This window comes from Cornus florida, unplaced genomic scaffold, assembly GCF_030987335.1.
Source record: "Cornus florida cultivar Cherokee Brave unplaced genomic scaffold, ASM3098733v1 CherokeeBrave_3.0.0_Hap2_Chr11, whole genome shotgun sequence".
NCBI classification, from domain to species: domain Eukaryota; kingdom Viridiplantae; phylum Streptophyta; class Magnoliopsida; order Cornales; family Cornaceae; genus Cornus; species Cornus florida.
Genome location: NW_026775581.1, coordinates 72,297,979 through 72,305,272, shown reverse-complemented (window position 1 = coordinate 72,305,272; position 7,294 = coordinate 72,297,979).

Below are 7,294 nucleotides of genomic sequence, written 5' to 3'. Positions count from 1 at the left end.
CACTTTCTCTCAACACGTGTTGGTATTTTCCCTCATATGATTTGGATTTGGCCTGATTAAGGTTTAGTAAGGGAATTGCAGAGACTTGAGAGGAGTTCAATTTCTCAACTTTTTGAATAAAGATAGATAAAAAATCAGTGAAGCAAATATGCAAAAGAAGAAGAATCTCTATGAGATCAAAAAACTCTATTTACAAGTGATTTTTGACTTTTATTCCTTGAAAAACTTGATTTGATATATAGGACATCATTGCTTTTTTGGTCTATTTTTAAATACATATAACATATTTTTATCATAAGAATTATTGTGTTCTATATTCAAATTTTCTTATTATCTTTAGTCCCCTACTTTGCAATCCTGACTCCTCCCCTGATAACACTTCTTTGGAGGTCTCTTTTATTAACATATTTTAGATAAAATTTTTATAATAATCGACAAATATACATGTAAATATGTAATACAAATATATACGTACAATTACATTAAATCATATACATGTAAATATGACTTCAGGAGTAACATTAAATCATATACATGTGTAATACTACTGATACAAATATATACGTACAATTAAAAACGTGCAGTCTCACACTCACAAAGCCGCACGCGGTTGAGGGCGAACAAAACCTCACCGTAATAGCTGAGAGAAAGAGACAATGGGGTGTGATGACGACAAATTGTCGCATAGTATGCCACTTACGGCGGAGATCAGGGTGGTTCTTGGGTCTCCGCCTTTCAGAAGACGCAAATTGTTCAAATCTTCATCACTCTCCCCCTCCAACACAGCAAAATCTCACTTTGATAAGCTACCCCACGAACTGTTCGTAGAAATTCTCCAAAGACTCACTCCCAGACTCACCCATCGTTGTAAGTGCGTTTCAAAACGTTGGAATAGTATCATCTCCACTCCTCACTTTGCACAATGCTATGTTACAATCGTTCTTCTTTGGTCACTCATTTTGCCCTCTTCTGCCAAGTCAATACTTTAGAATGTCCTGTCCAACTCACATCCAAATCACCCATTTTTAAATCTCGTGGGTTTTCTCTGAACTTTCTTCCCTCTTCGAACCCAACACCATCTTCATCACATCAACATAAACCAGAGCCAATTCGTTACTTAGCATCAAGCAATGGTTTAGTATTATGCTCTGCGGCCTTGAAGTTTCAGAGGGTTTACTATGTCTGCAACCCGCTCACAATGCATTGGGTTGAGCTTCCTCCACCACCTACTTGCCAAGAATGGGTTATCATTGGATTTGTTTGCAATCCATCTTATTCTTTTGATAGTACCAGCACAACTAGCTTCAGAGTGGTTCGAATCCACCAATTCGAACCACCGCAACGTTCTGCCAATCTCAAATTGGAGATATTTTCTTCAGACACATGGAAATGGACTGAAACATTCATATCGACCCAAGTGCATAACTTTACTGTGTCCCATTGCCGCCATTGCCTTTCTAATGCTGTGGTTTGCAAATGGAATACTCCATTGGATGTCCCTTTATCATGGCAAGATTTTTGCCTATGATCCATACAATAACACTGATCGATTTAGTACCATCGAAAAGCCCAAGGACAGGAACACCAAGGTCAACAGACGCACCGTTAGATATCACTTGGGAGAGTGCCAAGGACACCTCAGGTTTATTGAATATTGTCCTCCCTTTCTCAGCATTTGGAAACTAAGGACTACAATGGGCTTGAATGGTCCTTGGTGCACAAGGTTGATCTGAAGATGATGGAATCAGATGATCGCAGGATGCCGTGTCGGATAATCAACACATTATCAATACCATCTCTTCATCCCATTAATGGAAATATTATATATCTACACAATGATAATCATCTTGTACTATGCAACATTAGTAACAGAACTTTGAAAAGAGTATGTTATGTTCGCTATAATTATCATTGTTTTTCATTGTTGTTTCCCTTTGTGCTCCCAAGGTGGCCTACTCCAGTTCTTCAACTCCAGCAGAATGCACTCAGGTAATAATATTTTTAGTCCTCTCTTTGTTTATCTGGTTTGTGTTTCATTTGATTAAATTGTTTATGAAGTGTTTGATTTAGTTACATTGTTTGTAAATTAGGTGCTATTGTTCATATTCACTATTGCCCTTATATTTTAGTTCAATTTCTATTGTATTGGTAACTTGCAGTTAGGATCTCAGAATGTATTTTCTGTCAGTTTGTCTAATGGATGGCAATTAGCATTGAACCCCGTGGCTTTGAATCCTATGATCCTATAATTATATGAATACTCAATGAAGTTTAGTTAGTATTGATTCTATTGAACCCGTTAGCTATAGTGATATTGCAATTGATTTAAACTGAGAAGAAGATTAATCTGTTCATGGTTTAAAAAATATAAAGTAAGAAAACCACGGATCATTTTTTAAGTTTGGCAATTAATTTCTTGCATATTGTATGAAATTCTTAGATGCTATCTTTTATTACTGAAGTTGATTTGAAATTATTGATGTAGTTCTAATTATACAGCATTAAAGCACATGTTCTTGTGCTTTTTCTCCATAATTTGACTACTGTTTTTCCTCTACCAAAAACAATTCCTGAAAACATCTCCACTCACTTGTGAAATACTGATTCCCTAGTTATGAAAATTTGGATTGTCCATGGCTATGAATTTCTTCCTGAATGGTTATGCTCAAAATATTTGTATAATGACCTCTTCTAGAAAATGTGTGAACCTCTTCCTTTGCCCTGTTCACGAGTCTCGTTCGGATTCCCTGTGTGTGTTCCACCTAAATAGTTCTCCCAAGGTGCTAATGCGTAGGCCCTGTAGGGAACTTTCCCTTACCCTTTTGCATTGCTTTATGGTGATTTTTTGTATACTATACCCTATGCATTGCTTTCCGAGCTCCTCCAGGTAAAACTTAATTTGTTGTCTGTGGCTTACTAAGTTTTATCCATCAACAGAATTTTTTGTCTTCCTTCCATTTCTTTGTAAGGAATTTCAGACCCTCGAATTGTCTCACTTATTCATTTTCTCGTGTTTTATTGGCAGATATATTTCAAGAAGAAGAAAACGGGGGGTATTTCTTTCAACAGCACGTCACCGTTGACTCATGTTGATGAGAAGCTTTGCTATCAAATTCTACATGAATACAAGATTCACAATGCAGAGGTATTCAGTCTCAGCAATTTTATTAATGTAATTTGCTAGAGAACTAATAACTGACATCATAGCTGGAGGAATAATAATTGAACTATTTTGCACAGTCAGATAATGAATTACTTTGTCGAAAAACTTTACTGGGAATATATTCAACTTGGTTAAGTATCAAGGTTTTCCAAGTTATTTGATAGTTACCTGAAAGAAAAGGTGCTCTTTTGCTGATGTTTTCCCCCTCCTTTTGTTATCGTTGGTGTGTGGGTGTTATTTCGTGAAGATGCTACAGTGGATGACCTTATAGATGTTATTGAGGGGAATTGTAAATACATGAAGTGTAAATATGTCTACGACAAGATTGATGTTTTGGTATTGATGATGTGGACAAATTAGCACAACAACCAAATTCTGTTGTCATTAGCTGCAATTTGAAGGCAGGTTTTACACTTCAAATTTCCACTTAGTATGCACCAGAGTCAAATTAGTTAATTGTTGGTTTTAGCGATGGACTTGTGCAAAAACTGAACCTATATGACATGTGCAGACCTATTACATTCAGACAGGGTATGACACTGCATTTGTTAACTTGTCTATAGTTTTTCTTCCATATGAAGCATGATTCTGCGTATCTGATGTGCATTACAAGCCAGAAAATATATGTAGATAATGTGGTTTTAGGCAGATCAGTATATTCGGATTTATATTATTGTCTAGGTAATTGAACTTCTCTTGTTGTGCTCTGCTTAAACAGCTGAATTTAGACAGAGTGCTTGCAAGGATGTGGGAGGAGATGGGGCTTGTTAGAGTTTATACAAAACCACAGGGCCAGCAACCTGATTTCACTGATCCTGTCGTTCTTTCTGCTGTATGTAACATATCCTCATGTCATTTCACGAATTTATTTTGATGGAAATAGTTATCTTTCTCTTCCGATTCTTTAATATGTGTTTTTTTATTTTTGTTATGTGATTTTAGGATGGAGGTGGCTGCACAGTTGAAGACTTCTGTAACCACATACACAGAAGCCTGGTGAAGGATGTGAAATATGTGCTAGTGTGGGGCATAAGTGCAAGACACTACCCGCAACATTGTGGCCTCAGCCATGTGCTTCAGGATGAGGATGTGGTTCAGATTGTTAAGAAGAAGGTGAGCAGACCATTTTATTTTGAGAATTAATTCTATTGTCGTGTATGTAATATGGTAAATCCGTGGATGCACTCTGGTTCATGGTGCTTAAAATCCCGATCAGGAATCGTAAATTTTGAATCTACGATTCCAAATTACCAAAACGATCGATCACATGAAAAATCGCTGGGAAGTAGTATCGCAGTAGGATTAGTTGAATCGGAAGTCGGATCGTAGAATCACACGATCCTACCGATCTTATTAAATCGTGTTTTTTGTTATTCTTCGGATTTATTTTGGCCTACAACTCATTTGGGCAAATAAATTTAATCATTTTAAATATAATGCCCAACTCTTTATCCTAATTGCATTAAAATGTAAAAATAAGAAACAAAAAACAGAGACCCAACGTCAATGGTAGATACTATCCACTTTTGAGTTATCAAAACTTCAAAATTTTCATGTAGTTTTGCTTTATTCTTCTTAACTTTTCTTTTCTTCTTTCTTTTCTTTGTCAGTCTTGAAAAATTTTAAAAAAAAAGACTCTTTTTTTTAAAAATTTTTTTTTATTTCTTTTCTCGTTGTTCTTTCTTCCTGCCTATTCTGAAATCAAATTAAAGAGAATTTTTTATTTTTATTTTTTATTTTTTTTATTTTTATTTTTTATGCTTCCCCCCATTGTTCATTCTATCTCGGTATTGTTCTTTTTCTGAACCAAAAAGTAATCTTTTCAATTAAATTGCTCAGACAATTAGACAACTAAATTGTGCTTTTATCTTTCTATTTCTCTGTTCCCTTTCTCTATTTGTTTAGGCTTTAATATTTTCTGTGACATTTTGCTTGATTGTTCTAATGATGCTTTTGTATAGAGAAAATCATGAAATTGAGTTCAAGTGTTTTCACCTTTTTACTATTATGGTTAGTTGGTTACTTCTGATTTCTTATTGTAGCCTAGTGATCTCATCCACGAGACTTGCTAGTAACTGTCTGACAACATGACAACGAGTAAAGTATCAATTTCTGCAAATGTTCCATTAGTATAGTTTTACTCGTTCATTTATACAGTTATACTATTGAAAATGAATTCAGTTAGATGTATGCTAAACATAGAGGGTTTCGAAAATCATTTGCTCCCTGTTTTTTATTTTTTATTTTTTATTTTTTTATTTTAATAAATGGTTTATCTGGGAATAGAACTTAGAATCTTATTAGTCATTGCCATATTTGCCCCCGGAATTCTTCTTATTATCATTATTATTTTTATAATGCCTTCTTGCAACCGAACTGAGTATACAGGTTGACACCCAAAGTGACATTCTAACTTGGCTTTTCCAGGAGAAGGACGACGGAGGAGGAAGAGGCCGGTTCAAATCACATTCAAATGCCCCTGCTCGAATATCTGATAGAGAAAAGAAGGCTCCCTTGAAGACATAACTACATGGATGGAGCTTGCAATTTTGTGCGGTGTTCTTGTATCAAGGATGGTGCCAGAGATCAACAAGTTTTAGTACCTAAAGATGATTGTGAAAGTCTATATCTATCACCATATGAACTATAGTCGTCATGCTAGAGATTTCTTAACATTCTTTAATGGAGCCTACTCATAAGAGTAGAAATGTTTTAGCCTCTGGGTTGTATTTTGAGTTGTTAGTCATAGTTGGAGTCGAATGTGAGGTAATAGTGCAGCTTTCTTACTTTGAGAAAATAAATATGTTATAATAGCATTTAAGTTCATCTATGAAACACAGCTTGAGTACGATATATCAAACCTATTTTAACAAAACTGTCTCCACCAAGAATGACAAAATTCACGTATCCACTTCAAATCAATGTGATGTATAAAGATGGATGTGTGGAGTACAAAAATTTCAGGTAAAAAATGTTCTCAGTATTTTATCGTTTACCAAACTTGATATTGTATTCGTGTGAATGTTATTATGTCGTGTTTGGGAGTACCAGAATTGGAATAAATTTAGTTCAAATGTTAACTCAAGTTTTTTCAATTTTAAATCCAAGCCTCCGACTAGATACTCCAAACATAGCTTTAATGTAAATGTTAGATCAAAATTTGATCTCTACAAGGCAGCAGTAGTGAGCACGCCTAGTTTTCAGTCTTTGGTGCCTTGGAAATGTCTAAAATTACACAAAGTTAAAATTATATATTCGAGCTGAGGGGTTCCTTGCCGTGTTCTCTCTCTGTATTTATTTTTTGCATAGTAAAAATAGAGCTACAAACGTTTTAAGAAGTTGGAATCAATAGATCCCATAGTAATAAATCTTCGTCAAATGCATTGGACATACAACTAATTTGATGTGAATAGAGAGGCTGATGTCTTATGATATTAGTCCGCATTATTTGACTTTCTTACTTCAAATAGTTATTTTATTATTCTACTTAAAATAAACTGTTTATATTTTAAGGTTATTTATTTGTTGGTCCTCTCTTATTTCCAAAAATAATATGCACATTGACACAATATGTACACTGTATCTGCATGGACACAACCAATCAATGAACTCATTCGAACCAGATGGTGAAAGTAATAATTCTATGTTTTTAACCATAAAGAATATAGAAAGCTTCAATTTTATCTTGACAACTCAAAATATGTTAAAAGGACAAAGTTTTAAAGTGGACTCCTCGACTTTGTAGTGGAGACCCAAATTAATGGTTTTTACATACACCAGAGTTTAATTAGATGTGTGTTTGTTTTTTTTAACTATTAGAAGAAATTAAAATTTTATTTTTTATGCATTAAATTTCACAAATATATATTACTTGTTATTAACGTATAAATGTGTAAATTAACCAAAAAATATATATATATATATATAAATGTGTAATAGTAATTTTTATGATTATCTATTACTACTTTTATCCTAAAAGAATGTCGCTTTTTGGAAACCCGACTTACATTACGGTTCCCAAAAAGTGACATCATTTCTTACACGGGTGGTAATATATGATCTTGGTTGGAACTTAGGTGTATCAATATTCCAATTGTTCGTAAATTACAAGTGAAATAGAAAATACAAAAA